The sequence below is a fragment of the Procambarus clarkii genome, chromosome 72 (genome assembly GCF_040958095.1).
Source record: "Procambarus clarkii isolate CNS0578487 chromosome 72, FALCON_Pclarkii_2.0, whole genome shotgun sequence".
NCBI classification, from domain to species: domain Eukaryota; kingdom Metazoa; phylum Arthropoda; class Malacostraca; order Decapoda; family Cambaridae; genus Procambarus; species Procambarus clarkii.
Window position 1 is genome coordinate 26,835,492 of NC_091221.1, and position 10,334 is coordinate 26,845,825.

Genomic DNA, 10,334 nt, shown 5'->3' on the forward strand with positions numbered 1-10,334 from the left:
CTTTGAGTTGCTGGTTGAGCTAGGAATTATCACCCCCAAAAAAGAACTGGGAAACAAAGGGCTGGCGTACCGAAAGGGAAATTATGAGGAGATGAATAAATTCCTATGGGATATACATTGGGACACAGAACTCGGAACCAAATCCGTACAAGACGTGATGGACTATGTCACCCAAAAACGTCAGGAGGCTGTAAGCAGGTTTGTACCAGCCCGACCGGATAAAGCAGAGAAGCAAAGGAAGAATCCGTGGTTTAATAGGGAATGTATGAAAGCAAAGGAGCTGAACAAAAGGGCATGGAGGAACTTCCGTAAAAACAGAAAACCAGAAAGTAGAGAGAGATACCAGAGAACCAGGAACGAGTATGTTAGTGTGTGAAGAGCAGCTGAGAAAAGGTATGAAAATGATATAGATAATAAAGCCAAGACCGAACCAAAGCTACTACACAGTCACATCAGGAGGGAGACAGCAGTGAAGGAACAGGGGATGAAACTTAGGGTAGGCGAGGACAGGTATACAGAGAATGACAAAGAGGTGTGTGAAGAACTCAACAAAAGGTTCCAGGAGGTCTTTACCTCCTGGAACAGGGAGAAGTCACGGTGCTAGGAGAGGTGGCAGCAAACCAGATGAACTTAGAAAGGTTCGAAATTACAAGAGATGAGGTCAAGAAGCACCTATTGGAGCTAGATGTGAGAAAAGCTGTTGGCCCGGACGGAATCTCACCATGGGTATTGAAAGAGTGTGCAGGAGCACTTTGCTTGCCACTCTCCATAGTGTATAGTAGGTCACTGGAAACGGGAGACCTACCAGAAATATGGAAGAGTGCTAATGTAGTACCAATATACAAAAAGGGTGACAGACAAGAGGCACTGAACTACAGGCCAGTGTCCTTAACTTATATACCATGCAAGGTGATGGAGAAGATTGTGAGAAAAAACATAGTAACACATCTGGAGAGAAGAGACTTCGTGACAACCCATCAACATGGGTTCGGGGAGGGTAAATCTTGCCTTACAGGCTTGATAGAATTCTACGATCAGGTGACAAAGATTTAAGCAAGGAAGAGAAGGATGGGTGGACTGTATTTTTTGGACTGTCAGAAAGCCTTTGGCACAGTACTCCATAAAAGGTTGATGCATAAGCTGGAGAAAAAGCAGGAGTAACAAATAGGGCGCTCCAGTGGATAAGGGAGTACCTAAGCAATAGGAAGCAGAGAGTTACAATGAGGGGGTGAGACCTCAGAATGGCGTGAAGTCACCAATGGAGTCCCACAGGGCTCTGTGCTTGGACCTATCCTGTTTCTGACATACGTAAATGATCTCCCAGAGGGTATAGACTCATTCCACTCAATGTTTGCTGACGACGCCAAAATTATGAGAAGGATTAAGCCAGAGAAGGACAGCTTGAGGCTTCAAGAAGACCTGGACAAGCTGCAGGAATGGTCGAACAAATGGCTGTTAGAGTTTAACCAAAGCAAATGTAATGTAATGAAGATAGGGGTAGGAAGCAGGAGACCAGATACAAGGTATCATTTGGGAGATGAAATACTTCAAGAGTCAGAGAAAGAGAGAGACCTGGGGGTTGATATCACGCCAGACCTGTCCCCTGAAGCTCATATTAAGAGGATTACATCAGCAGCATATGCCAGGTTGGCTAACATAAGAACGGCCCTTAGAAACTTGTGTAAGGAATCTTTCAGAACATTATATACCACATATGTCAGACCAATCCTGGAGTATGAGGCTCCAGCATGGAGTCCATATCTAGTCAAGCATAAGGCTAAACTGGAAAAGGTTCAAAGGTTTGCCACCAGACTAGTACCCGAGCTGAGAGGTATGAGCTACGAGGAGAGACTACACGAATTGAACCTCACTTCGTTGGAAGACAGAAGAGTTAGGGGGGACATGATCACCACATTCAAGATTCTCAAGGAAATAGACAGGGTTGATAAAGACAGGCTATTTAACACAAGGGGCACACGCACTAGGGGACACAGGTGGAATCTGAGTGCCCAAATGAGCCACAGAGATATTAGAAAGAACTTTTTTAGTGTCAAAGTGGTTGACAAATGGAATGCATTAGGGGGTGATGTGGTGGAGGCTGACTCCATACACAGTTTCAAGTGTAGATATGATAGAGCCCGATAGGCTCAGGAATCTGTACACCTGTTGATTGACGGTTGAGAGGCGGGACCAAAGAGCCAGTGCTCAACCCCCGCAAACACAACTTGGTGAGTACTAGGTGAGTACACACACACATACAAACACACACACACACACACATACATACACACACACACACACACACACATACACACACACACACACACACACACACACACACACACACACACACACACACACACACACACACACACACACACACACACACACACACACACACACACACACACACACACACATATAAGGAACGGGGGGGGACATGATTGGAACGTATAAGATACTCAGAGGGATTGACAGAGTGGACATAGACGAAATGTTCACACGGAATAGTAACAGAACGAGGGGACATGGTTGGAAGCTTGAAACTCAGATGAGTCACAGAGATGTTAGGAAGTTTTCTTCTAGCGTGAGAGTATTGGGATAATGGAATGCACTTCAGGAACAGGTTGTGGAAGCAAATACTATTCATAATTTTAAAACCAGGTATAATAGGGAAATGGGACAGGAGTCATTGCTGTAAACAACCGATGCTCGAAAGGCGGGATCCAAGAGTCAATGCTCGATCCTGCAGACACTACTAGGTGAGTACACACACACACACACACACACACACACACACACACACACACACACACACACTACGAGGGGGCCTCGTAGCCTGGTGGATAGCGCGCAGGATTCGTAATTCTGTGGCGCGGGTTCGCTTCCCGCACGAGGCAGAAACAAATGGGCAAAGTTTCTTTCACCCTGAATGCCCCTGTTACCTAGCAGTAAATAGGTACCTGGGAGTTAGTCAGCTGTCACGGGCTGCTTCCTGGTGTGTGTGTGTGTGTGTGTGTGTGTGTGTGGTGTGAAAAAAAAAAGTAGTTAGTGTAGTTAGTAAACAGTTGATTGACAGTTGAGAGGCGGGCCGAGAGAGCAAAGCTCAACCCCTGCAAGCACAACTAGGTGAATACAACTAAGTGAATACACTCATAAACACTCACACCAATAAACACACTCTCACACACGAACAGAGGCCAAGCAGGATGGTAAGAAAACAGACCAAAGCTGGTGGAGAGGAACAGCAAGACCCATACATGGAAATTACTGCTCATGCATTTAGGGAAATCAGGGAAGAAGTGAAAGACATGAAGGAAACTATAAGTAAACTGCAGATGGAAGTAAGTGCAGCATAAGAGGAGATAAAAAATAACTAAAATCAGGCCCTCCTCAGGCTCTGACCCAGGTAACAGGGGGATGTAGCAATGGCAGGGACCCCTATAATGGGCGCCACCTTTGCTGAAATACTGAAGAGCCCCGATGCCATGTCCATAGTGAAAGATGTTGTAATGAGGGCAGTAACTTCACAGGAGGCAGCTAGATGCACAAGACGGATAATGGAAAGGAAAAGAGCTGTAGCAGTTACAGGTGTTAAGGAACAGGAAGGTTCCACAAGGAAAGAATGGAGGACTAGGAACAAAGCTGCAGTGTCAAGGATACTAAAGGAGATAAGAAATGGAAGGGGCTTAACGAGACATTGAACAGTTTTTCCGGACTAGCCAGTACAACAGAGACAAAAAGCTATTGATCAAGGTAGTATTCAGGAACGAGACCACCAAAGAGGACATTTTAGTAAAGAAGAGCATACTGAAAAATGCAAGGAATTACACAGATGTATACCTTCAGAGGGACATGATCAGGGGCAAGATAATGAGGGCAGCAGATGCAAGGAGAGGGAAGGGATCCAGGGATTAGCCACCATCCCAGTACTCCCAGAAGGGACTGCAGAACCCCAATCCAGCAATTCAAGAACCCCAGAGGGGATCTGCAACACCCCAGCCCATCACCCCATAGCCGACCCCCATTCCACCACCCAATAGCCGCCCCTTACTCCACCGCCAGATAGCCCCCCCCCCAACACAAATCCATCATGGCCCCTACACCATATCACTCAAATCCTCCCTCCTCCCCTTTCCCCGAGTATCCCCTTCCTTCCCATCCCCTTGTCTTCTTCCTGTCCTTAGCAGGCCCAGGGAAGACCTAAACCTTCCATGCCTAACCCTGCCTCCCCGAAAATCTCTGTTAACTCAACCACAGGAGGGCGTGCCCTCGCCCCCAAACAATCCCTGACCCCCCCCCCCCCCCGAACCACAAGCACTTTACCCCACCCCACCCCCATCACCACCATCAGGACTTCTTCCTGTCCCAAGCAGGCCTGAGCAAGACCCAAGCCCTCCCCTCCCTATCCCACATTCCCCTGAACCGCTGGTAAACTTCCCTACAAGAGGAAGAGCCTACCCAATTAGCAATGCCCATGGATCAATTTGCTATACATGTAAGGAAGAAGGGTGAAAATGGATAAAGGAAAGTGAGCTTCAATATAATGTACTCAAACATCGATGGGATTACCAATAAAGCTGGCGGAACTGATGGAAATTTTTCAGGAAGAAAACCCAGATTAAATTGGACTCATGGGAAACAAAATTGTCAAGAGTCATAACAGACGCCGTGTTTCCAAAGGACTACTATATAGTAAGGAAAGAAAGGGAAGGGAGAGGAGGTGGCGGAGTGGACCTGCAAATAAGGAAGGACTGAAGTTTTGATGAGATGAAAATTCCTGGCTGTGATGGATTCCGAGATTACATAACCAGAACTATGACAATGAGTGGACCTAAGATAATAGTGAAAGTCATTTACAACCCTCCTGTAAACGACAGAAGACCCAGACAGGAGTTTGATAGGAACAAAACAAAAATGTCAGGGAACCCACAAGAGTGAGAGGCAATATCGATCTGATATTCACCTCTAATGCGTCAGAAATAAGAGAAGTAAAATTTGAAGCTCCCATAGGGGGCTTCACAGTGAGTGAAGAGCGACCACGAGTGACCACAGTGTATTGACATTTGAGTATCTGGTGGAGGTAGGAATAACCTATCCGAGGATAGGATAGGAAGGGAGAAGACTGAATTACCGAAGAGGAAAATATGATGAGATGAGGAACTTCCTAATTGGAATACCATGGGAAATAGAGCTTAGAGAGAAGAATGTACCCTACAGAATATGATTGACTATGTCACACAGAAGTGCGAGGAAGCTGCAGATAGATTTATCCGGGTCCAAAAGGAGAAAAGTGAAAAGCAACAGAAGAATCCATGGTTCAACCAGGAATGTAAGGTAGCAAAGCATCTGAGTAAAATAACATGGAGAAATACAGGAATAACAGAACGCCAGAGAGCAGGGAGAGATGCCAGAGGGCAAGATATGAGTACCTCAGAGTGAGGAGAGAAGCATAGAGACAGTATGAAAATGACATAGCGAATAAAGATAAGACCCAACCATAACTGCTCCACAGCCATATCAGGAGGAAAGCAGCAGTGAAAGAACAGGTGATGAAACTGAGAAAAGGAGAGAATAGATGCACAGAGTGACAAGGCGTTGTGTGAAGAAATCCACAAGAAGATTACAGGAGGTCTTCACTAAAGAACAAGGAGAAGGCCCTGCAATAAATGAGTACGAGGCAAACCAAGCAACCTTGGAGGATTTTGACCTCACCAGTGAATGTGACAAAAGCTGTTAGGGCAGACAGAATCTCACCTTGGATTCTAAAAGAAGGTGCAGAAGCACTGAGTGTGATACTCTCTATGGTGTATAAGAGGCCACTGGAAACAGAAGACCTACCAGAAAGCTGGCAGACAGCTGATGTAGTTCCAGTATACAAAAAGGGTGACAGGCAAGAGGCACTGAACTACAGGCTAGTTTCCCTAAATTGTATACCATGCAAGGTGATGGAGAAGATTGTGAGGAAAAGGCTCGTAGAGCGTCTGGATGGGAAATAGTTTTGTAATACACCACCAGCATGGATTCAGAGATGGTAAATCGTGCCTCACAGGTTTAATAGAATTCTATGATCAAGAAACAAAAATTAGGCAAGAAAGAGAAGGGTGGGCAGATAGCATTTTCTTGAACTGTCAGAAAGCTATTGACACAGTACCCCATAAAGGGCTGTCACGAAAGTTGGAGCAACAGGCAAGAGTAAAAGGTAAGAGCCTCAAGTTGATAAGGGAGTATCTAAGCAACAGGAAACAGAGTGTAACTGTGAGGAGAGGAAAACATCAAAGTGGTGAGATGTCGCCAGCGGAGTCCCACAAGGCTCTGTACTTGGAATTATCTTGTCTTTACTATATGTAAATGATCTTCCAACGGGTATAGATTCATTCCTCTTCATGTTTGCTGGTAATGCGATAATTATGAGAAGAATCAAGACAGATGATGATAGACGGAGACTACAGGACAACCTGAACAAGCTGAAGGAATTGTCTAGAATATGGCTATTAAAGTTCAACTCAGCAAAGTGCAAAGTAATGAAATTCGGCGAAGGGAGCAGAAGGCTGAACACACAACCATCTGTGAGATGAAATCCTGCAAGAGTCAAATACAAAGAAAGATCTGGGGGGTTGATATCACACCAAACCTGTCCCCATAGGCCCACGTCAAAAGCACATCATCAGCGGCATTTGTTAAACTGGCCAACATAAAAACTACCTTTAGAAAATTATTTAAGGAATTCTTCATGAACCTGTATACAACTTATGTTAGACTAATCCTCGAATATGCAGCTAAAGCTTGGAATCCATACCTAGTTAAACACAAGACAAAGTTAGAGAAGATTCAGCTGTATGCCACCAGATTCATCCCAGGACTATGAGGTAGAGCTATAATGAAAGGCTAAAGGAGCTGAAACTCACATCCCTGGACCTAGATTCACGAAGCTCCATCTATTTCTTCATAAGTATGTGTGCTACGAAGGTTCCTACATACGGTTAAGAATTCGCCAAAGTGTTACTCAGAAAAGTGTACTTATGAAGATTTTCAAGTAGTTTACTTCTGTCTCACTAGATGTCTCTAGGGCTTTTAGTTTGGCCAATCAGAGAGAAGGTAAAATTTTCCTATACAGCAGTAGACAATCACGACGCTGGCATATCGGAGCTTATCCGGTATCACTTGCCACTTATATACGTCGAATTTTTCCTATAAAATTAGTATATTTCGAAGTAAAACTATGTTTTTTCAACTTCAACAGTCAGCACCAACATTGTTGTAAACAAATATGTTACATTTTTTGTTTACCTACGTAATTCTAAGATATAGTGTATAGCTTTCCTTGTCACTTCCAAGATTTAGGAAATGACGGTATTCATTGGCGTAAATATTTACCTAAATTTACCCAAGGGCCACTAACTATCTAGTGGCCGCGACGAGGACAAAAAGCCTGGGAACTAGGTGACTACAACTCGGTGAGTACACACACTCACACACACATACACTCAGGAAGCAGCCCATATGATAGTGAAATAGGACTATGGTCCTATTTTCCTATCATACCTAGTTTTAAAATTATGAATAGTATTTGCTTCCAAAACCTGTTCCTTAAGTGCATTCCAGTTTTCCACTACTCTCACACTAAAAGAAAACTTCCTAACATCCCTGTAACTCATCTGAGTTTCCAGCTTCCACCCATGTCCCCTCGTTCCGTTACTATTCCGTGTGAACATTTCGTCTATGCCCACTCTGGCAATCCCCCTGAATATTTTATACGTTCCTATCATGTTCCCCTCTCCCTTCTTCTTTCTAGTGTTGTAAGGCACAGTTCCTACAGGCGCTCCTCATACCCCATCCCTCATAACTCTGGGACGAGTCTCGTTGCAAACCTCTGAACCTTTTCCAGTTTCCTTATATGCTTCTTCAGATAGGGACTCCATGATGAGGCGGCATATTCTAAGACTGGCCTCTTGTAGGCAGTGTAAAGAGCCCTAAGTCTCCTATCACCTAGTCCCATTTCCATAATTTTACATTTGCTCGTGTTGAACTCCAGTAGCCATTTCTCTGATTATCTCTGCAACCTGTTCAGGTCCTCGTGGAGGATCCTGCAATCATCATCTGTCACAACTCTTCTCGTCAACTTTGTGTCATCCGCGAACATCGACATGTAGGTCTCTACTCCTGTAAACATGTCGTTAACATATACTAGAAATAGAATTCGTCCCAGCACCGATCCTTGTGGTACTCCACTCGTTACTGTTCGCCAATCCGACTTCCCGTCCCTTACCGTAACTTTTTGGCTCCTTTCTGTTAGGTAGTTCCTTATTCATGCTAGGACCTTTCATCCCACCCCCGCCTGCCTCTCGAGTTTGAACAGCAGTCTCATGTGCGGTACTGTATCAAAGTCTTTTTTACATCCAGAAATAAGCATTCTGCCCAACAATCTCTGTCCTGTCTTATCCTCGGTATTTTATCATAGAATTCCAAAACGTTTGTTAGGCACGATTTCCCTTTCCAGAACCCATGTTGATGTTTGCTCACGAACCTAACGCTCTCCAGGTGTGCAACCAGTCAGAGCCTAATTATTCTTTCCAATATTTTTCAGGTGATGCTTGTCAGTGATACAGGTCTATAGTTAAGGGCCTCCTCCTTATCGCCTTTCTTGAAAATCGGCACGACATTTGCCTTCTTCCAGCAACTGGGCAATTCTCCCGATATAGGTGACTCATTAAAGATCATTGCCAGATCAGTGTGTGTGTGTGTGTATTCACCTAGTTGTATTCACCTAGTTGTGTTTGCGCGGGTTGAGCTTTGCTCTTTCGGCCCGCCTCTCAACTGTCAATCAACTGTTTACTAACTCCTTTTTTTGCTCCACATCACACACACACACACACACACACACACACACACACACCAGGAAGCAGCCCATGACAGCTGACTAACTCCCAGGTACCTATTTACTACTAGGTAACAGGGGCATTCAGGGTGAAAGAAACTTTGCCTATTTGTTTCTGCCTCATGAGGGAATCGACCCCGCGCCACAGAATTACGAATCCTGCACGCTATCCACCAGGCTACAAGACCCATATGAGGTGTGTGTGTGTGTGTGCATTCACCTATATGTATTCATCTAGTTGTGTTTGCGGGGGTTGAGCGTTGCTTTTTCGGCCCGCCTCTCAACTGTCAATCAACGGTTTACTAACTACTATTTTTTTCCTCCACACCACACACACACACTCACACACACACCCCAGGAAGCAGCCCGTGACAGCTGACTAACTCCCAGGCACCTATTTACTGCTAGGTAACAGGGGCATTCAGGGTAAAAGAAACTTTGCCCATTTGTTTCTGCCTGGTGTGGGAATCGACCCCATGCCACAGAATTACGAGTCCTGCGTGCAATCCATCAGGCTACCAGGCTCCCTACCCTCCCCCCTTCCTGTGTGAGTGTGAGTGTGTGTGTGTGTGTGTGTGTGTGTGTGTGTGTGTGTGTGTGTGTGTGTGTGTGTGTGTGTGTGTGTGTGTGTGTGTGTGTGTGTGTGTGTGTGTGTGTGTGTGTGTGTGTGTGTGTGTGTGTGTGTGTGCTCACCTAATTGTACTCATATTTTTGTGCTTGCAGGGGTTGAGCTCTGGCTCTTTGGTCCCGCCTCTCAACCGTCAGTCAACATCTGTACAGGTTCTTGAGCCAATTGGGCTCTATGATATCTACACTTGAAACTGTGTATGGAGTCAGCCTCCACCACATCACCCCCTAATGCATTCCATTTGTCTACCACTCTGACACTAAAAACGTTCTTTCTAATATCTTTGTGGCTCATTTGGGCACTCAGTTTCCACCTGTGTCCCCTAGTGCGAGTGCCCCTTGTGTTAAATAGACTGTCTTTATCTACCCTATCGATTCCCTTGAGAATCTTGGATGTGGTGATCATGTCCTCCCTAAATCTTCTGTCTTCCAACGAAGTGAGGTTTAATTCCCGTAGTCTCTCCTCGTAGCTCATACTTCTCAGCTCGAGTACTAGTCTGGTGGCAAACCTTTGAACCTTTTTCCAGTTTAGTCTTATGCTTGACAAGATATGGACTCCATGCTGGAGCCGCATTCTCCAGGATAGGTCAGACATATGTTGTATATAATGTTCTGAAAGATTCCTTACACAAGTTTCTTAAAGCCGTTCTTATGTTATCCAACCTGGCAAATGCCGCTGATGTTATCCTCTTGATATGAGCTTCAGGGGACTGGTCTGGCGTGATATCAACCCCCAATTCTTTCTGTCTCTGTCTCTTGAAATATTTTATTTCCCAAATGATACCTTGTATCTGGTCTCCTGCACACAACCCCTATCTTCATTACCTTA